Below are 22,963 nucleotides of genomic sequence, written 5' to 3'. Positions count from 1 at the left end.
TATTCACCAGAGACTTAGATTGGTACAAAGTCCCTAACTTGTCCCACAAAGCCTTCGTCGTAGCTTCTCTTGATACATTCAGCAATACTAAATCTGAGACACACAATCGTATTGTGCTCTTTGCCTTCCGATCCAAATTCTTCCATTCTTCATCGGACACTCACGTTGCTTTAGTACCTGGATCTAACACGATCCACTAATATTTATCCACCAACAGATCCTCCATCTTGAGTTTCCATAACTCAAAACTCTGACCATTAAATTTATCAATCTTTATCTTTCCACTACTCGCCATCTTCTTTCACCACCAGAATCCATCCCACAGATCTCCTACTGAACAGGGTCTACCACAAGCCCGAGCGAAACCCCTCAGCAACAAAGGCGTCCCCTTGAAGCCAAAACAACTCTGATACCAAATGCATCCTTCTCTGTATAAATGTGGTGTGTACATAACTGCAGATCTATCCCTTTCATATCAGGATAATCTCAGGCAAAAGCCCCTTTATTTTTCTGCAAAACCTGGATAAGCTTTTTCTGTTGTTTTCTCTCCAGATTAGCATTGATATTTAAAACTTTGCCTAGTTCGATCTCAACTGGTTTACTATTCTATACAACAGTTGTCTAAATATGTTGGTCGTTTGTGTCCTTCAGGGGATCTTCCATGGCTTCATTATCAAGAATTGCTTTTAGCATATGACACTCCACATTGGTTTGTTGATTTATAAAACTGTTGATAACATCATCTTCAGTTTGATTTTTAAATTCTAGCGCTTCCGCTACTGTGAGTGGTGAACGGATGCTCTCTTCTAGGCACGTTGGTGGCTGCTTACATGTTTTTACAATGGGCAAACTTGGCCTAACAGGAGGGTATAACACTAGATTTTTTACAACATGTCCCTTTGTGATAGTCACGCTGCCTTCTCAGCAGCCAATATATGCGTCAACTGTTGCCAGCCAAGGTCATCCCAGAATCAAAGAATGCCCATCCAACCTACTCCTTGGGTTTATAACCAAGAAGTCTACTGGATATTCCCATGTGTCAACAGAAACTATAATATCTTGTAAAGTCCCTTCTGGTCTTACCACCGACCAATCGGCAAGCTCTAATAAAGTGGTAGTTGGTTCTACGTCTGTAATACCAAGTGCTTGACAAGTTTCTATTATTCGTATGTTAATGGCAGCTCCTAGACAACTAGGGTGTTTAAAAAAGAGCGGCCATATATCTAAACTGTTACTATGGGATTTCTAGGGTCTTCGTATTTTATAGGAGTTTCCTCTCCCAAGAGTAAATCGAATAAGGTTCCTACGACATGAATAGTGGGTGAGGTTTTTACCTTCCTCACAGGCCTTTTTACACATAATTCTTTGATGGTTTTGGCATAGATGGGAATGTCTTGAATAGCCTGGAGGAGGGGAATCTTAATACACAAATTTTTTAGTTCCCCTACAAGATCAAAATCAGGATAAGTGATCGGTCTAGGTATCACTAGCCTTTCAGGGAATGGAGGAGAAGTGACCATAAGTTTTTCAAGGTCATCATGTTGATCTATGTCTTCCCCTTGCTTTGATTCACTATTATTTACAAGTGGTGGAACATGTACAGATGACAGAATATGTATAGGTGGAGTTACAGTTTCAATTGAAGGTTGGTCCCTATCTTCCTCAGGGGTTATGACCCGGCCTGACCTCAATCTGAGCTCATTACATTCTTTCTTCTCAATCTCATATTCTGTATTTTCAATAAATTGTACCAACTGGACTGGACTGTTATTAGGATTCAGGTTTGACTGAGCTGGTAACTGTGGTCGCAGAAGAAGTTGAGAATTCTATTGTAATGTATAAGGAGCTGACAATGCAGTCTAAGGCTGGGGGCCTATTCCCGTAGGTATATTAGATATCCCTAGAGGTCACTGCTAGTTTGTATACCAATTTGGGATTTGTGAGGTGGAGGCAGGGCACTGGGATTGATAAGGATTGCCTTGCCAGACAAGAGTAAAAGGAGGATTCGTCCAGCCATTTCCTGGAAAAGATTATGCTGGCAAGGATGTCATAGGCAATGGTGGACTTTTCCAGTTTGGGTAGGATGATTGGCCTTGCCAGGCTGCCCCAGTTCTGTTGTTGATTAAACTGTGATGAAGGAAAAAATTAGATGCGTCTTGCGACATACCTGTAGGTTTGGCTTGCCATTGTCAACGCTAGTTCATGAAATATATCGGTTTTGTTTCCTCATCTGCTTCTTTGAATACTGCTTTCAGCCCGAGTAATGTTGGACATTGTTCAGTATCATGACCCTTAGTACAAATGGCGCACGTATGAACCATGTCTAACGAGCATTCCTGTTGGTTGTGCTTCTTTCGACAACGTGGGCAGAAGATGGCCAAAAAAATTTGCTAAAGCTTGTTTTTGTTTGGCTTGTAGAACATCCAGCTGTGTTGTAAGAGTGCCTAAGATATTCGTCTTAAAATATTCCAGTAGGTTTCCAATCTTCCGCGTTATACCTCCACTATGTGGTTTGCTTCCTCTGCTCATTGGATCTCGGCTAGATGGTCTTGTACATGCACTTCCTCGTGAACACTTGATACAAAAACGAATGATTTCATCATACTCTTCATGAGAAATATCCCCTTTTCCCATTAATTTTAGAGTTTCTATCCATTCTGCTTTCATTCCTTTAATCAATATAGCTCTTAGGACTTATTTTGGTAGGGTAGTGTGTGGAGATCTCTGCAAATTATAATTAAATCGTTCTACATATTCTTCTAGTCTCTTGTTATCTTTTGCGGTCATCTTGAAAATCTCATCTTTTAGTTCCCTAGTTTTACAAAAGTCATGATATGTTTTAAGGAAGGAGGTTTTCATTTCGTCCCAAAAATTGATGGTTCGCCCACCTAGACCCATAAACCATCTTAAAGCTACCCCTTTCAAATTGGAAGAGAATAATTTTAGTTTTTGGGGGTCGATGGTATAGTCATACCCACTACAAAGGACATCAATCTCAAACAGGAAAGCATCAGGATCCTCTGTGATCATCCCATGAAAGGTTGGGATGTTCTGCAGAGGAATAGCCTTCATAAGGGCATTGGCCACTGGGTCAAATATGGGGTATTCTAATGTTTAAGTTTGACCTTGGGGTGGTTGTTCTGCCATTTGATCAAAGATATGCCAATAGTATTCAAGAATTTCATGGGGTTCTTCCGTAATAAACAGAGAGTTAGCAACCCAAACTGGTTTTACAACACTACCTAGGTCTGGAATCTCAAGAGATCCTTGTTCCAACAGTTGTGGTTATGCTTCAGCATCCCCACTAGTTTCTCCTTTTCCTTCTCATAAATTACAGGATTTTCCCTCCTGTAGAGGATCAAAGGGTAGGCTTATTATAGCTTGAAAACTCTATTACGATCCTCCTACTTGGCTTTGAATCTCAGCAGGAGCTGCAAATGGTGGGCCTGCTGCTTGAGGGATGGTAGTAGAACTTTTTCCAGGTATAGCCTGGAACCTTACTGATGCTTGAGACTCTGCTCTTCTTATGATTTCGTCTATAAAGGTCGTTCTTCCAAGGTTCACCAATCCTTTGGGTTTTTTGGATTTTGATAGACGATTCTATTCTTTCTCTATCTTTTTATTTCTAGTCATTCATAAAAAAAATTCCTATTTAACCTCTAAAATTTTGTTGTAAAGCGGTCAGGTAAGCAAGCACTTTACTTGCTAGGTACGTAGGTTCTTACCTTCTGTTTTTAAAACCCAATTTTCTTACAGCAAAGAAATAGAATTAATCACTTTGAAAACTCTCCCCGGCAATGGCGCCAAAATGTTGGCTCACTAAGATGTCTTTTTACAGGCAATCTTAATCCCTACATTAGTTGTCAACCCGAGGTAAGTCTTTCTATTTCAAGAGTGCCAACATAGTATGTGCAGTGAAGTTAGAGGTTATCTAATGATGAATCATTGCAATCATTAAAGTCCAATTCTTCAATCCAATTCACACAACTCTGCAAAGAAACTATCTATGAAAGGAATGCTCGCAACACCCTATGTAATTCCATACAACTTGTTCGAAACCAATTGGAACTTGAATGCAAATGAGAATTACACAGAGAATTACTCAAATAGGCTTGAGACTAATCACACTTAATCAAGTAAAGCAACTATGATTATCAAACAACACCACTCAACTCAAATCAATCTGTATTACTAAATAGCAATAACAATTGGCAATTGAACAACAATCTATAAGTGAACAGCAACAGCTATAAAATATTCCTAAATGATAAACATTCTATATTGCAATCCGTAGAAGTTACTCAGTCTTGTTTCTCAAGATCTATGATAACATTCATTCGATCGAACAGCAATCAACCATACATTCACTTATTCTAATCAAAGCGCTTACTTAAGTTTATCTCGCAATTTCAGTATAAAGCTAAGTGAACAGCAGTGTAGGTCAATATCATCAATCTTCAAGATAAGAAAAAGAACTAAACATTAAATCAAATACAAGGACTGAATGTAAACTATAACACAAAGGAGCAGTGGAACTTCTTGTGACTGGGCCCAGAGTCGCCAGAAGCCTCTGCTTAATAAAAACTCAGAATACAGAGATGTATCAAGCATAACCTTCTTTCATTAACTTCAAAGTAACAGTTGACAAAGTCACTGAATTAACAATGTTTTTACTCTAAAGAGAATAATTACATATCAAAAGTCTGAACTGTCATCTAGTTTCCTTTCGGCCTTATATAACATGAAAGGGAAACTTGGATAACAGTGAATCCTCAGGATCAGGAGATCCTGAGGATTTCACAATATAAAATCTAATCATATGATAAAACAGGAGTACTCCAACTAATCTTCCACTTCCTTGCTTGCCCCAGACGTCGTGGCTTTTCCCTTTATGGCTTTGTGTTGTCCTGCCAACTGAACAGCTTTTGCCCAATCCCATCTCTGCATACAAAGATAGCAAAGAATCAATCTTTCATACTAAATTTGCCTATTCTATCACCAACTAGTTTCTTCCAACTTTGACTGATATTTTCCTCATTTTATTCTATAAACAAAGACAATATTATAAGGATGATCGATAAATGAAGCATTTAGTGAAGAGAAACCATACCTTTTTCTCGTCCCAACACCATGAAATGTTAAACTTCCGAGTAGCGAATAGACTATTGGGTGATGATATTGAAGTAGAAAAGGTTCATGTTGTAGAGAATGAAGACACCACGGAGATGTAGGGGCAGTCTTGAGCAATTTGCAAAGGAAAATTTCGTCGCTAAAGAAGAACAAGAAGTTGACCTTTCGCAGCTTGATCCTGAAGAAATAAACGTCCAAGTTAATCAAAACATGGGAGATATTTAGAGTCATGATTAGTAATTAGATTAGTTATTATTTTATGTCAATATGTTGTGTTCATAGGTGTTTTCTGGCGAATCTATGGAGAAAATTTGTTTAGGATAGACATTAATAGCTCAAGGGGAAAGAATGATAATCCATTAGAGCATTTTTGGACTGTCGCATAAGAAATTTTGGCATATGGTGTACAAGGTTCTGGCCTTCAAACCAGAATGTTTTTATGAAATACATAACCATTTTCTTTATAAAAAAAATGTTGAGGTATAAATAAATTTGGGTTGGTATAAGGTATCTATTGAGTAGCTCCTGTATAAGGTATCAAATCATATTAAAATTATTTTCTTAGCAATTTGTTGGTGGCCACTGAATCTGCACTTTCATTCTATTGATTTTTTGTGAATACATAATCATCTTAAATTTATACATATTGAGCTTATGTTGAGCCATTAGACTTAAAATGTTGTTTGAAAGTTTGTTTATTCTTTGATAGTTTCTCATTTCTTATCCCATGGGCTTCTTCCACATGTTTATGCGAAGACAATTTTTTACATTTAAGTTGAGTCATTTCTTAAAAAAATTTAAACCTTTCTTAAGATCTGCTGAAATATTGTTGATTTTGATTATTTTTGCCTCCTCCTTAGCTTCTTCCATGACCATAACCAAAGTCTTTATTTTTCCTCTTGTTTTATAATTGTCATTGAACAAGCATCTTCCTCTTGTATTTTTTGTTGAATTTTAAGGTGCAATTAATACAAGCACAATTTTCTTCCAGATAATTACTTCCAATGATACAATTATATGTTTATCACATTCCATATCAATAAGCAATTACAATTTAGAAAAATTTAACCATCTATTAGCACTCAGATTCTCCTTGAAGTTGTCAGAAGAAGGAAAGGAGTCCGAGGTAACCACAAACCAACTTTTAAGTACAGAATCTAGCCAATATGTACTCAAAGAGGGCTCTCTCTTTAAAATTTAGCTTTGTTTTATAAGATATTAGGCTAGTTATGAAAGCTTGGGGGTTTTGATTGTATTTGGTGGTGGAATTTAGGAACAGATGGATAGAAGAGAGTATCTTAGGCCATTGGGCTATGGAGTCAACTGAAGATGGCTTAATTGGATTAGGTTGATTCAACAAAGGAGGGCTTCACAGGGCAAGATAGCTAAACAGGAGACAAATGGTAACTTGAAAGGGTGAAATGGTCTTAAAAGGGAAGAAGGGTAGTTAAGAATCCTTCAACAAATTTCAAGAAGAGGAACAGGGGTGATCACTAACAAAAAGCAATTAAGAATTTCTTATGAAATGACCACGATGATAAAATAACAAGAAAGGAGCAGTTAAGAATTCCCTGCCTATGATAGCTTAGAAGAAAACATTTAGAATATAAACGATTTTAAAGACAGATTGCAGTAAAGCACTTTCTGAAATATACTTTTTCGTTTATTATTCAGATATGAAACACAAGTGAAATATTAAACCAGAAAACAATAACACATAAGATATAGAATACTTATTTGTCCAGTGTTTGACACATGAATCCTGTAAAAAGTCCTTTCCTTTATTTCTTCATCCAGCCAACCATACAAGAGTTGTTCAACAAAACTTCTATTCCAAAATAATAAGTCTACAGAAATGTCTAAGAATCCACCCCTAAGTACTCTGATGAGGAAGTACTTATACAAAAATTTACAATAAAATATCTCACAACAGAGGGAGATATAATCTAGGAAGACTAACTATATGTTACATAAAAGTAGAGATGGATGGTCTCGAAGATAGAAACTAAAAGTGAACTAATGGCTTGATGTCCCTGTTTTTATGAATGAGCTGGAGGCAGGCCCTATGATTGAGCATCTTGTTGTCTTGCTCGTAATACTGTGTTGGTTGTTTGCTTTTCATCTTCTTACTGATACTCTTTACCTGCTTCATCCTTATTCACCTTCTTTTACCAAAATTGACTATGGTAAATACTGAAAATTTACTTTTTTACCAAGGTAAATCATAAAAAATTTGTCATATATGTCCACCAATCTTCCTTTGGTATCCTGGTCCTTTGTAGCTTTCTGAAGATTTCATCAGCCTCAGTGTATTTAACAAAATTAGGCTAGACTTGAAACAAATGTTTTAATTCATGTTCAACATAAAAAAGGTTCTCTAGACTGTCATAGAGAACTCTGCCTGTAGGTAATGCTTTGGGTGCAGATGCACTAGCTGATGAACTAGCTTGGTTATTTGCATATTTATCCAATTTGTCGATATAATCCTCATGCCTCATCACTTATCATTGATCACTAAAGGACTTGGAAGTCCTTTACTCTATAAAATACCAAATTTCTCCATAAATTCATCTATATCCTCCTCCATGTTTTGACATTTTCTTTCTAGATTCTGCATTAAAGACCTTTTGGTTAAGACCTTCTTAATTTCTAGGATGGTTCCAGTTCTATCCTCAATATTCATCTCTTCTAGCTAGTGCCTGGTCCTACTGTTCAAAAAGTTTATCAGCCTGATAGCTTCCTCAGGCTTCCCTCCTAGCTCTTCTTTGGTTTTTTGCATTTCCTGAAGAGAAACTTTCACCAGGTCAATCTGTTCAAAATAATTTGAATGGATGACCAAACATCATTTATTGACTGAGTGATGTTGGTCCATAGAATTTTCCTAATATCTATTAACTGCTTTTCAAAGGTGAGATCCTTTTCTAATGTTTTTACTTGTTGAGCTAAGCCTTTATTTTTCCTCGCTTCCTCAGCAAAATTAATCTTTGAAACATCATATTTCTGTTCTAAAGTGACAAATTTTTCCTTTACTTTCTGGAGTTCAGAAACTTGGATTTTCATCTCCTCCATGGACTTGATTAATTCTTTAGTACTTAGACCTGAAGTTTATGTCTGTGCTTGTACCTGTAATAGCTTCTGTTGTGACCAAAGGGACATTTGGTGTCAGAGTTGTCGCAAGTGTTGAAGGGACTGCCATGGAGACCACTGGTATCACATTTTGAGGCTGAGAGGTCGACTCACTCTGCCTGATTTTCAATGATTTTTCTAATTCATGCTTAGTCTCCTTCAATTGTTCATTTAGCTTGAGGACTAGGTCCATAAGCTCTTCTTCATATTTCTTTTGAATAACTTCAGCAGTTTGTGGATGCCTTAATGGAAGCAACTTTAACTGCTTTCTCAAAGCAACTATGTATTCATCTTTCTTCTTTATCAAGGCCTAGGCAGCTTTTACATCTTTTGGTTTATGACCCAATCCAATAACCAACTCCTCCAGTGATTTGATTATGTTGCCCTTAGCCTGTGAGGAGGCTCTTTCAATGAATTTTCTAATCTGTGAGCCATCATGGCTTTACTTTTCAAGGTGGAATATACCATTTCCCCTGTCTACTTATGTAATTCAATCTAATCTAAGGGGTGAATGTCCTTGGCCATGACCTCAAAATCAGTTTTGAGGTAGTCTGCAATTGACTGAGGCTGTTGTACTTTGGGCTTAAAAAATCTCATCTGCATTTTTCCTTCCTTGATGTCATAGGCTGACATCAACCTATTCTGATTGGTGGGAGCCATCTTCAAATATTGATTGTAGACCTGGACCCTTAATGGTTCATTTCTGGCCTTTATCTCTTTGAATTCTCTTTAATGTCTAGGGACTTGTTAGCTGAAGGCCTGAAGGATGATACTTCAGCACTTTGTTGTCTTTCCAGCTCCTGTCTTTGTGAGCTAGAAGGTGTCCCACCTGCTGGGAAAGTATGCTGACTATCTGCACCTTCTTTCCTCTGACTCCCTGTAGTTTCTTCAAAGAATTCCTCTTCTGAATGGGGATTTAGCCTGTGCCTCTTAGCACCAAGCTGATCTGAAGGACCACTGGCAGGGGTAGCTACTTCCCTGTCTCTCTTTAAGCTCTTTTCCTCATTCAGAGGAGTCTGCAAAATTGGGGGGTCTCCCATGTTAACTTGAGTTGGGTGGGTCTGTGTTTGAGCCTGTTCTTGAGAGGTTTCAGGTTGCTTTGATATGCTTGATTGCCCTATTGCTGGAGTGTTGGTCTCTTCCTCTCTTCCCTGTGATGTCTCTGCAAGTGGTGTGCTTGTTTCCTGTGATTGCCTTTGAGAAGTATCTACTATTGAGTCACTAGTTCCTAGTGTTGGTTTCTGAGAAGTCCCAATTGGCACCTGTCCAAAAGAGTCCAGGTCAAGTGTATTTTCTAGATCTTTCATTACATTTTCTACACTCACCTAATCACTATCCATCTCTACAAGATTCCCTTCTCTCCATTCATCCATGTTAGCATATTGCTCAATTTCTGGGATTCTGTGATGAAAATAAGGTGATAGTCTATTTTTCATTCTCCTATCACAGATGAAACTGTGGGGGTCATATGGAGTCCAACCAAAGCTTTTGCTTAATCTCATGTGATCTTCTAGGATTTTTTCTGCTGCTTTGCCTGCTTCTCTATTGTTGCAGACAAATGGGCCTAGGTGATCCTTGATTCTTAATTGTGCTTTCTTCTTGGCCTTAGTAAAATGAATTTGATCTGAGTGGATCATTTGTCTATAATATTCCAAAGCAAACAGTCTCATTGGAACATATTTTGGTAGCTTATATGGAGGAAGCTCACAACCATATACCCTAATCTCTGTGTGATTCTAGTACAAGTACCAGTCACCTACCCTGTACAGTTTTGATAGCTGAAGGATCCTCTAGATTTTATCACTAATCCTAGGAGGAGGATTTCCTGTCAACAAGGTGGTCACTGGGTGGAAAAACTGGTCAATGAACTCATTATATGAATAAGGGCAAGCAAAAGATTCGTGGAAGATAGAAGTCCAAAAAATTACTGACCTTGGATTACCCTTTGTATCAAGTCTCTTGACAGAAAATGGGAACTTGTCAAACTGATAGTAGAGGATGAGGTGATATATGAAAGTGGAATACTTGAAAACCTTTTCATTCTCTAACCTCGTGAACTGGTCATGGATTTTCTCAACAATAAATGAAGCATAATTGTACTTGATAGCAGGGGGTTGACCAAGGGTAAAGATGGACATCAACACTAAGGTCAATTCATCCACAAATTCACTGGTGTTGAATCCAATGACTACAGCTATCATATCATGTATAATTTTACCTGTGTCTGTGAAGAAAGCTGACATATAAGGAGGGGGATCTTTGGGTTGATGGTTTTTATCCATAAGAGTTTGACAAAGGTGATTGAGTTCAGATTGGGATAATTTAGTTGATTTCTCAAGCAAATCTCCAAGGGAAATGGGGGTGAGGGGTTGATTAGGGTGAAATTGCAGCATCTCATTGATTGAGTCTGCAGTTATTGTGAAGAGGACTGTTTGATTGGGAGACATCACTGCTCTGAGGTTGGGGTCATAATTTGCATGGAACTGATGGATTATGTCAGGGAAAACATGCACAGAGGGGAGAAAGTACATTGGGAGATTGGATTCCCATAGTCCTATGGCATCATAGCCATTCAAGTGATTATCTCGGCATTGGAAAAATACTTTCAGGTGGTCTTTATCAGTGGTTAGGTCTTTTATTTGAAAATCCTTATCTACTAGAGGCAGATAGTCTAAATCATGGTGAGGGGTGGTAATGGGTGCAATATTTAGGGCCACGAGGGTTTCCATTATGGTTCTTGTGGATTCAGAAAGGAAACTAAGGTTTTTTAAGTGAAATTGATGAAACAGAGGGTCTGGGGAACTTGAATTTCAAATGTAGTAACAGAATTATGGTGAATTGGGATTCTTTTCAATTAATTTGCAGCGAAAGCAAGTATTCAGAGGGTTTCTTGATGGGAATTTGGTAAATACCTGCTTTTAGGGATGAGCAATGGAATGCAGGTACACTGGGTGTGAATGGAGGACTCTGAGCAGCGTCGACTACAAATTTTGAAGTTGGTTGGCGGCTGGGAGCACGAGCTAGTTGACCTCGTCGTTAAGTTTGCATGGATGTATATGTTCGCAGAATAGAACGACGAAATGATTTCTTTTGTTTTTTATACAAAGTCAAGAATTTGGCGGGTTTCGGGATTTGGACGAGTGGCGTCAGCGGGAGGATTTGATGTTTTGTCGTTAGCGGGAGGCGGTAAGCAGTTTTTATCGCACCGCTAATGGAGGGGGGCGGTATTCGGGCTTATCCGCGCGATACCATATGATAAGCAACGCATGGTGAGGGTATTGTTCACAAAACTGCTTCGCGATCGCGCGCTAACGTTCGTTCGCGGAGGGCTGTGCGATATGCACGAAAATCGTTGGATGTGGGGGGCTTGATCGGATGGCTATCGGGGAGGTGAGGTGATGAGGGTTTAAAGAGGGTGGGCCCGATGCAATTAAAGATTTTTTAATCATATCGGGAGCAACGGGATTGGTCAAGAAAGTTATTAATTAACCGTGGGGGTTAATTAATTCTTATTTAATATGGGCAGGGGTCAGGGTTCTTAATTAGTTACATATTAACTAATTAATCCCCATTAATGATGTATTATGGTTATATTTAACCAAGGGGCGGGATATATAAGTATTTGGGGTTTTTACATAGTTAAAATAATACGGGAGCGGGTGAATTTTTATAGGGGAATTACTTAATAACATAAATTAGTAGTTAATATGACATTGAATGGAAAAAGTGCTAAGTCTAAAATATTTTCATGTGTATATTTAAAACTTAGGCTAAGTGAAAAATGAGGGTTTTTATGGAAAATATTTTAATTTTCCTAAGTAAAATAGAATTTTACTTAGGAAAACATTATCAAGGGAATGAATGATTTATGAAGGGGTGTGACCATTGATGAATGGACTTAAGTACTTAGGCATTATAAATTATTGGGCCGAGGGTCTGGTCCCTCCAAAATTCAGAGAAATGCTCTAAGCCTTTCTAATTTGATAGATACCTTGGCACTTAGGGGGAATTAGTGAAAATTTAGGGGAAATGAGTAGGGGAGTTAATTATTTTGACTTTGTTTGCTTGATATGCCTTCCATGTGATACATGCTAGTTTCCTTGTGATGAAAGTAAAAGATTTACACATTTAGACTTATCATTCATCACATATTATTCTACAACCATCATCTACTTACCCTACCTACTTAACCTAGCATTTTTACTTCTTTATTAGGGTACACTTAGACTGACAAACCCTTATCAAACTTTCTTTTCTTTTACCTGGTAATCACTATCTAAGTCTACACTTACTACATCCAAGGGCTCAGATTAAATTGTTGAGCACCTTTTTTCACTCTACCTATCTACTTAGCTGCCAAGATTAAACTGTTTGGTCAGATCTTTATTCTCTATTTCTACAACATGAAATTGAAATATGAACTAGCCAAGTTTAAACTGTTTGACTATTCATGAGTTGTGGAATAAGTGACAAGCTGCACACAATTGTTTATTATACAAAAGTGAAAAAGTAGTGCGATTTAGACTTGCACACTTTCTTGGTCTTTCTTTTGTTGGGGTTCATTTTCTTTCATTTTTTGACCATCTTTTTATTTCTTTTTCACCCTTTGATTTTTCTTTTAGAGTATACCCTCTTTACATTTAAAAAAAAAATTATTTTTTTACAAATATGGAAAACCCTTGCAACAAGTAAAGGTATGAACATATTACATAGCTCATCAAGTCAATCATGATATATGACACCTATTGGTATAGGGGCATAACACCATCAATACAATAGGGCAATAGAGATCACAGTAAAATAATGATGCACAAGAGACACAAAAATTTATCCTGGGAAAACCCAAAAATATTTTCTTAGGATAAATTGTCTAATTCAATAAAATGTACATCTAAATTTTCTAGTCAAAACATAATCAAATTGACCACACCACTTTCCAACTCAAACCCAGTCAATTGAAAGAGAAAAGTCAAACTTTTGTTCAGCTAGTCAAATTTCGGCCTCTACTACTCTTGGTCAACTGTGGTCAAAGAGGCTAAATTTCGGTCCTGCAACTCCCTCAAAAAATTCGATCAAACAGCCATAGTTGACCTGCAGTCAAAACTACTTAAATGGGTTTGGTCAACGTCTATATTTCTACCTAGAGATTTGTTCAACAATCCAGTCAAAGGTGTCTCGACATTCGGTCCAATAACTAGTAAAATATTCCAAGTCAAAGCATCCCAGATATGCCAAGTCAATGTTGGTCAAACATATATAAAGTTGGCCAAAGTTTGTTGTTCACCTTCAAGTGTCCCCCTCCTTCGCATGTGTGAACAAAAGTCTTCTTCTTGGATAGACGTGAGTTGATGAGATGCCAAATGAGGAGGTCCAAATGTCAATATATAGGAGCTAAACCATGTGGGTTTTGACCAAGGGTCAAACCACTTTAAGAAGTGGGGCCATCTTGTCAAGTTAGGAATGAAATGAATAGTAAAATAATATTTTATTTCTCTTTGAATTTGTTGACTTAAATATCAACTACAGCTACAAAATTTCAACAATCCCTCTTAGCCAAGGATGCATTTTCGTTGACTTCCACATATGTACATTTGTTGAATAAAATTTCTCCATTCCATGAATAGATTGAATGAGCTCATCTATGATGATGAATCCATTCACCTCATGTTCTCTACTAGAACCATGTAGAAAGCATCCTGCATCAACATCATGCAAAGGAATATTGTCACCCACTAAACATATCCCTTTGCAAAGGATCTAGTCACCCACAAGCCAATTATCCATTGCTTGGTTAGGCACCCCCTAACATAAGACTAGTCCTTGTTTCACCAATCCACCAAGTCATCACTTGGAATCAAGAACCTGCTAACACATGGTGAAACCATGGGCCCATACCATTCCCACATGTCATCGCATGTTATTGAATGGTAAAAAATACATGCCTGGTGTTATAAGGCACTAACCAAAACCCATGGCAATATGGTCACATAACCCTTAACCGGTGGAGAAATCCAAGCCTCGATGCTACTGGGCAAATCTCCCCAGCCAAACTCCATGGCTCCTGGTTAAAACCCATGACCTAAGGATGATTATATGCCCCTTGATGCTACAACATCAACACTCCCTTCAACCAAGGGAAGCATTCTCAATCATTCCAAGATTGTCCCAGAAGTATGACAACTTCATCCATGGACAGAGGCTTTGGTAGAACGTCAGCTACCAGATTGATTATAGAAATACATAGGAGCCTCACTACACCTTTTGTACCACATGCATTAACCTGTCATCATCGTTGTCTCTCACTCTTGATCAAACAATCTTGCGAGTAGCTTCTGAAGTCACACTTCTTCACAACTAGCCAAGCTGTAATATACTATGCTTCATATGTTGTTGGCTTCCTGGTCATCATGGCAGACCTCAAGATGAAACATCATTCTCATCCCAATTTGATTTTTTGAATCCCAGTAGTTGTATGAGACATATCTCAATTCATATCCAGGTGTACCATGTCAGTACCTCAACACATGTTGTATCATATGCCTTGGCTCAAACATAAACTAACCAGATTGAATCCATCACCACAACTGCTTTCCAGTCACCCTCAATAGGTGCTCCTCTAATGTTGAAACAAATATTGTTGAGACAATCGAGGTTGGTCCCTCTACCACTTAGCTTCATCATATTGGATGCCATGGGAATGGCCATGTACTTGTTGTCCATCATCACAAATCTTTGAAGAGTCTTAATAATACACTTCCTTTTGACCAAGGAAGATCTCACCCAGATTCTGACACACTTCTAGTCCCAAGAAGTAATATATATAACTAAGATCCTTCATCTCGATCCTAGAGATTAACTCGTTTTGTCATGACTTCTTCCTCTATCACATAATCAAATCCTCTTGCAACTATTTCTCCCTCTAACAAATGAGTCCTTCCACTTTCATTAGAAACAAAAATAGCCAAGCTTTTTGACATATCCATACCAAGCTTGAGGTTTGTACAAAGCTTTCTCCAGCCTGCAAACATGAGATCCCCTCTCTTGTACCTCGAAGTCCAACTTTTTTCCCTTTTACACTTCTTCTTCCTCAATTAATCCATTGAGAAAATTTGTTTTCACATCCACCTAATGTAACCCATAATATAAGAAACGTATATATAGTTCTAACATAAGTGTATCTGACAATTGGATCAAATGTCCTCTCACACTGCAAGGAAAATACCTTCTAGTGGAGGTTATAACGGAGGTTTTTAGTGTTATAAAATTGGAAAAATTTGTCAAAAAAACATCTGCTACAACATTTGTTTGTGGGAACAGATGTTTTAGCGGAGCTTATAACGGATTTTTTTTTTTTTGCTTGCGTGTGCTTTAAAGAACAAGTAGCTTGGTGTGCTACTTGTAGAAATGCATCGGGCTTCATACATAATTAAAAGCACCGAGATGATTAATTCAAAGAGCACCAAAACCTGAAATGTATACCACCCTGGTGCCTACAATAAAAAAAAAGCCCCATGTGTTCAATTCAAATAGCACCAGAGCTTGAAACGTATATCGCCCTAGTGCTTATATAAAAAGGGTTTGTTTTTTCTTTGATGAAGTAATGGCTTTGGGGCATGCAAAAAATAATTGCGGTACCAGTGCTTTCTCTTAAACATACAACGTCGGCATGTCTTATTTGTATAAATGCACCGATGCATTTGTTATATAGAGGTACCAGAGTTGTTAGTTTTAATAGTGCACCGGGAATGGAAATAATATTTTGTAGAACCAAGGAGTGTTATTTCTATGAAAGCATCGGTGTGTTAAGAGTTACAATGCACCGCGGCATTAATTAAAAACAATATCGACGCTTGAAGACCTGAAAGCCTTATGTTGTTGTTTTATGAAAATGCATCGATTATGTTAAAAGGTGGCGTCACAGTGCTTTTTTTTTAATTTAAGTAAAGCACCGGTGTTTCTATGTTATGGACGCACGGGAGTTTTTGTATGATATTTTCTGTTTTTTGGAGACATCGACCTATGACAGTGAAATTATTGTAATTTTTTAAATCTGTTATTCATTGAAAAATCGACATATATCTTATAGCAATATTCATATAAATTAATATTTGATTAGTGCATTTGTATATGGTGTCTAGATTAATTTGTTATCTTATGAGATTCGCAACTCTTCATTATAATATTTAATCATCCATATATTTAATCAATGGTCTAACATTTCACAGCGACATTGTATAACACAATAAATAAATACAAATATAATTTATTATATATCAATAAGAGGTTCTTTTTCATACAAAATGGGATTGTTATTGGTAACCTTTTGTCTTTTAGTTGGGACATTATGTTTGTGATTACATTAAACAAAATGTTTGATTTTAACAAAAAATTATTTCATAAAATACAAGAGGTTGCATTGATATCCAAATAGATCATCAGTCTTTGTTGGAACTGTTGGAACTGTTGTCACTGCTCGAGCTACTTCCATGACTTGGGTTATTTGGAGGAATGTTTTGTTGATTGCATCGATTGTTTTCATCTTCTTGATCTTGTTCCATCTGCAAACATCAAAATAAAGTGTAATGGGTGTATCTATATTGGTGAGAATAATGAAATTTGAAATAAATAATATATATTAATGTAAATCAAATAGCAATGTACCAAAGCAAGTGACTCATAAACTGTGCACATGTCGTCAAAACCAAGTCTCATGCCTTGTTTGCAACAAGTCTTCTGCTGGCATAGTTTCATACTTTGTTTCTTACATGTTCTAAACCCCATTATAAATAATAGATTTAATATAAAGGATTTTTTTGTTCTATTAATTATAAACTCAAAAAATGTAAAACAACATAGATACTTACAAATTCCACAATTAATCTTTTATATGTCAACATCTACTCACAACCCTTATTTAACCCAATGTCAATCAAGTCTTCTGATGGCTCTTCTTTGTATGTTAGCACTTATTTGAAGACATTCAAGGATGGTTGCTGTAAAACAACTTGAAATATACAAAAAAGAAACCTTGAGTTGTTATAAAGAAATATGAACAATTACTCACAAACTTTGAAATCAACCCTTTTCTTCCTTTTCATCCTGTTTTATGTGTTGAATGAGTTCCATCTTGTTTTCTTTTCTGCAAGAAAATACTAAAAAATCAATATTTAATACTAAATATTTTTTTTTATATGTACAAAGTCAATCATGATTACATACATTTGAAGCACGTTGTCGTTGATATGACTCCTCCTGTGATGCAATTATGTCCATTTCTTTGACCATCTCCTTATACACTTTTTTGGACATTCCTACTAGCATTTTTTGCATATCAATGCATTGATCATTTGGGATTTTCATGATCTTCCTCAAGAAGAAAATAAAAAAGTAATAAATTATTATTCTAATGATATATGAAAAGTAAATATAACAAATTTGATATTAATAAATTAATAGTTCGTATTAATATATACATATAATTCTAGAAAATCATTTCATACGATTAGGAATATTACCTTTTGAATGATTTTTTGTTGTTGTTGTATGTTTTTGTTAACGCAAGTCTGACATGTCTGACCACTGCTCTGGAAACGCTTCTTATAGTTTAGATATAATTTCGTTCTTAGAAGCACACAATAATAACAATTGTGGGCTTCTGAGCTAAAATGGGTTTTTGAAAAAATGAGCTCCGGCAATTTTCACAAAAAAGAAGGCAATGGGTTCGACCTGGAATCTAGGTTCTTCCCGAAAGAACCCCTCGCTATCCCGCGTTCTGGTTAAGGCCTCCCATGAGGTATGGGACCGGGGATGCAGTGCTCTCTTTGTAGGATTTGAGTTTGAGTAGGGTTTTTTTTAAGGCGCCAATAGTCTTTGTTTAGAGGGCTAAAGTCTGCTAGGATCATAGGGTTCTTACCTTTGCTTGAACCGTTCCTCCACTTACAATAACTGCTTGCTGTTGCGGCTCCCCTATTGGCATAGGCTCTCGTGCTGCCTGTGGCAGTTTAGACTGGGGAAATGGAATATTTGAGAAGGGCTCCAAGGCAATTCCAAGGTAGTTTTCACAGGGTTTGACTCGGGTTTCTCGCGTTGTCCCAAGACAAAGCGGTCTGTTACCTCTTTTAAGTCGTGATTAGAGTGGTTTAGCATGAATGGAGGAGGTTTTTGAGGAAGAATTAGTTGATTAATACTCAGATAGTTTAACACATTCGGACATCTAGGTGGAGTCACTCCCGTTGTCACGAGTTGGCTTTAGATCGGCATCACCCCCTCCACCGGAAGATCAGATAAGCAAACTAGGGTCAGGTATGGCTGATATGGAAGAGTCACTGTAGAGCCTGGACCTCACACAACCAGCCACGACAGTTTCGAAGGGGTTTATAAACCTTGGCGAAGGCACAAGCTTGCCTTTTCTCTCAATACCGTCTCCTTCAAAATTGTTTACATGGAGTGAGCAAAACCACCATGCAGAAGTTTTCTGAACAGGGAGGGTTTCATGATGGCAAGGTCAGAGGGGCTTGGTCTTGGAAAAAATGTTCTGGTAGATGTTCATGGTGCAGCGCACATCCCCATTAGCAGACCGAAACCCTACTCGAATGGTTTCACAAATATCACACCTCGAAGCAGCGCTCTGCCCTCAGGATTCTTCGACAACATAACGAATAAGGAAGCTGAGGGGGACGAGGCTTGTGCCTCGAACTCAGATGATAACCTGCAGGGGGTCGATCAGCAGCAACCCTTAGGCCTAGGCCCAAAGGCAAAGTCCAGCAAGAAATCCAAGCTCTCCAAATCAAGAGAAAGGGGCCAACTACTAGTTTTTGGGGAAGGCGTTGGCATGGACAAAGTGGCATTGATATCAAGCACAATGCTTGTGGGCAGGGTCTGAGGTAGAAACTACTCACCGGGTCAATTGAAGAGATGGACAACGGAAGTATGGGGAAATGTGCTAGAACAACTTCCCGTGGTCTTGTCGATGTCCAAGGATTGGTTCGCCCTTATTTTTTCAGAGCCAGAACAGGTTAACTAGGTACTGACGTGCTACTGGCACCTAGAAATGATCCCCATCCTACTCAAATGTTGGACACCTATCTTCAACCCGGAGAAGGAAAGTCTGGGTGCAGGGCCGATATGGGTCTATCTGCCAGGACTCCCACTACAATTCTAGTCCGAAGACATTTTTCGGGTGATAGGCGACGATTTGGGCACATACCTAGATCATGACAGATCTTATATGGAATCGAGGTGTCTGGCAATGGCTAGAATTCTAGTTATCCTAGACACAAGAGAGGGCCTGGTGGAGAGTTAACGCTTTCAGATGGGCAACATTATCCGTTGGTAGGAACTAGATTATGAGGGCATCCCCTTCAGGTGTCGGAGATGCCATGAGGTTGGCAACCTTTACAAACCCGCCCCTTGGTCATTGGGCGAAGGTCGAGTCCCCCGAAATGTTTTGTTGCGGCATGCACTCAAATAGAGTTGGGGACGGAGGATCTTGACGTGCTTCAGGGTGGCTTGAGGTAGGGTCAGGACGAACCGACTTATGTGAGGCCTGATTCGGATGATGGGACAATGGAAGCCCCGATAACTAGAGCACGTGCCAGGGGACACAATGTATTATCAGGTACCTCTTCTCCCCTCCATCCTCACTTAACAAATGATTACATGCTATCTGTTACTTCATCTTCAACTTGGATTTCGAATATTGTATCTACTCCTGGTAAGCTGAGCCCTGTCATCTACCTTGTGGTCTCTACCCCTGCGCCCCTCCTCAGTACCCTCTGCTCTACAGTCCAACATGATCTATCCTAAGACCCCTCATGGGAATCAGCCTCCAGAACCTCCCATCAATTTGTGCTCCATTCCCCCCTCCCTCCATGCCTTCGAACTGGATGAGGATCCACACCCACCCCTTCCACCCAAGGCCCCTTGGGGAAGACAATCTCGTCTCTCAAAAGCCATCAAAAGGGCCAGCCTTGAGGTGGCCTCAGGTGTTCAAACTCCCGTAGACCATGTCCTTAGAGTAAAGGGGAACCCTGCAAAGGTTGACCCATGAAAGGCATCCCCTTCAACTATAGGGGTTTGGCCAGCCCAGATAAAAGATTGGCACTGAAAAGTTTGTGTTTGTTAGGAAAACTGGATTTTCCATTGCTACAAGAAACCTTAGGCGATGGACCCCTTGTAAACAAAACACTAAAATATTTCCTGCCTGATTGGGATTTATTCTTCTTGGATGTGAGAGGGCATTCGGGGGGTTGTTCCCTTGGTTTCAATGAAAAATCAATCAGGATCTTAAATGCCTGGGGTGGTAAAGGCTTTCTGGGAGCATATTTCATATCCACCTCGCTCAATATCCCCCTGAGGATTATAAACATTTATGGGTCGTGTCAAAATAGAGATTTCTTCTGGGAGAATTTGCATCAGGCGAATTTTATGCAAGCTGAGAACCTGATCATTGGGGGTGACCTTAATTTCTCTCTTGGGCTTGCTGAGTCCTGGGGCCACAGGGCCCAGTGGGATGTTTTAACGGGATTTTTTGAAAACCTGCTGGATAGCCATGACCTAATAAGCATTAATTCATCTCGTCTCATGCGAACCTAGAGGAATCACAGAATAGGGGAGGATGCCTTGGCTCGAAGGCTTGACCGTTTCATAACAAAATTACAATTATTAAACCGCCTCACTCATATTCGTCAATGGGTTGGTTCGAGCGGATGCTCGAACCATTCACCAATTTTTCTGGAAATCGAGGATGCAAACCTCAAACTTGGATCCCCCTTTAAATTTAATGTCGCATGGCTCAGAGAGGATGAATTTCATGCTATAGTCAAGGAATGCTGGACTCATTGTAATCGAGACTCTGTGCGTGCGCCCCCCCGGCCCGCCCCCCAAGCAACGGTCATATCCAACAACCTAGGTCGTCTAAAGAAAAAAACTATTAGCTGAGTTAAGGCCAAGCAGAAAAGGGAGGGTGAGGAGCTAAATAGGATTGAAAAATAGATAAAGCACCTTGAATCATTGGGACTATCCAATTATGCTTCCCTGCAAACAAAAGATCATCTCGTAAATCTAGAAAAAGAGAAGATCAGGCTGCTGAGAAGGACTAAGGAGACCTAGCGCCTAAAGAGCAAAGCTTTATGGTTGAAGTCAGGCAATGAAAATACAAACTTCTTTCAACAATTTGCCATGGGTATAAAAGCTATTAATACGATCTGGGAACTAAAAGACCACACTGGTAGAGAGGCCATCTCTTTCGCCCAGCTAGCGGACATGGGAGTTAGGCACTTCTCAAGCATCTATAAGGACCCAAGGGAAACCAATATAGTTGAAATCCTTTGGGTTGCAGAAGATATGCCTTGGTTTGTTGAGGAAGAGGAAAGGGAAGCTCTAAATCAACATGTCACTTTGGGGGAATTGGAAGCAGCAATAAAGGGTTTTAGCAAAGACAAAATCCCAAGCCTGGATGGTTGGCCAATTGATTTGTACATCACTTTTTTTTAGCTCATTGGGCAGGACTTGCTGCTAGCCATTGAGGACAGTCGAACAACAGGAAGGATGTCAGAGGCATTCAACTACCTTATCACTAAGGTGGACAAGCCCCAAAATTTTGATGACTTTAGGCTCATCTCCCTTTGCAATTGTGTTTACAAAATTACATCCAAGATCATTGCTCTTTGTATTAAGCCAATCTTCTCAAGGATGATCTCAAAGGAACAGTTTGCTTTCCTCAGCCACCGTCAAATCCATGAAGCTATAGGCACTGCCCAAGAAACACTCCACTCAATTAAAACTCTTTCCAAAAAGGTTGTTATCCTTAAGATCGACCTATCCAAGGCATTTGATAGAGTGAGTTGGACCTATCTACAACTCATGCTTACCCACATTGGCTTCCCTCACCAGTTCATCAATTGGTTGTAAGTTGTTTTAATTTTGTATCTTTCAGTGTCCTAATTAATGGGGTGGCTTCAGCTTTCTTCCATGCTGAGAGAGGTCTCAGACAAGGTTGCCCCCTCTCCCTGTTGTTGTTTCTTCTGATTATGAAAGGCCTTAGCAGGTTATTAAAATAGGCAAGATCCAATGGAACACTGGGAGGAGTTGTAATCACTGAAAGTATTGTTATCTCACATATTTTATTTGTAGATGATATTCTTATTTTCTTACATGTCTCTTATCGTGATTCCTCTTGTTTCAAGTCAATTATATCTCTATTTTTTAAAGCCACGAGTATGGAGCTGAACTATGACTAATCAACTATCATTTTTAATTCTTGTCTTCAAAATGAACAAAGATTTGCCTCCCAACATTTCAATTTCATCAGGCAAGATATGGATTCAGGACTGAAATATTTGGGCTTCAAGCTAAAGCCAAATGGGTACCGTATTGTTGACTGGTCATAGCTATTAGCAAAAATTGAAAATCGTATAAACATATGGAAACAGAAATGGTTCTCTCGTGTTGGTCGACTCACCCTAATAAAATCAGTTCTAGAGGCAATCCCAGTTTATTGGATGTCACTAGCATGGATACCTAAAGGCATCCTTCGTAGAATTCAATAGATTTGTTGCAGATTTCTTTGTCGGGGTCAAAATTCCGGAAAAACTTTTGCTTAGGTTAAATGGGAAAGGATTGAAAAGCCCAAAAAGTGGGGAGGTTGGGGGCTGAAGGGACCCCTAGATTTCGCAAAAGCCCTCGGAGCAAAGATGGGATGGCAAAT

This window comes from Pinus tabuliformis, chromosome 5_1 (genome assembly GCF_031772625.1).
Source record: "Pinus tabuliformis cultivar Carrire ecotype Pingquan chromosome 5_1, CPIR1, whole genome shotgun sequence".
NCBI classification, from domain to species: domain Eukaryota; kingdom Viridiplantae; phylum Streptophyta; class Pinopsida; order Pinales; family Pinaceae; genus Pinus; species Pinus tabuliformis.
This window is presented reverse-complemented; position numbering follows the sequence as displayed.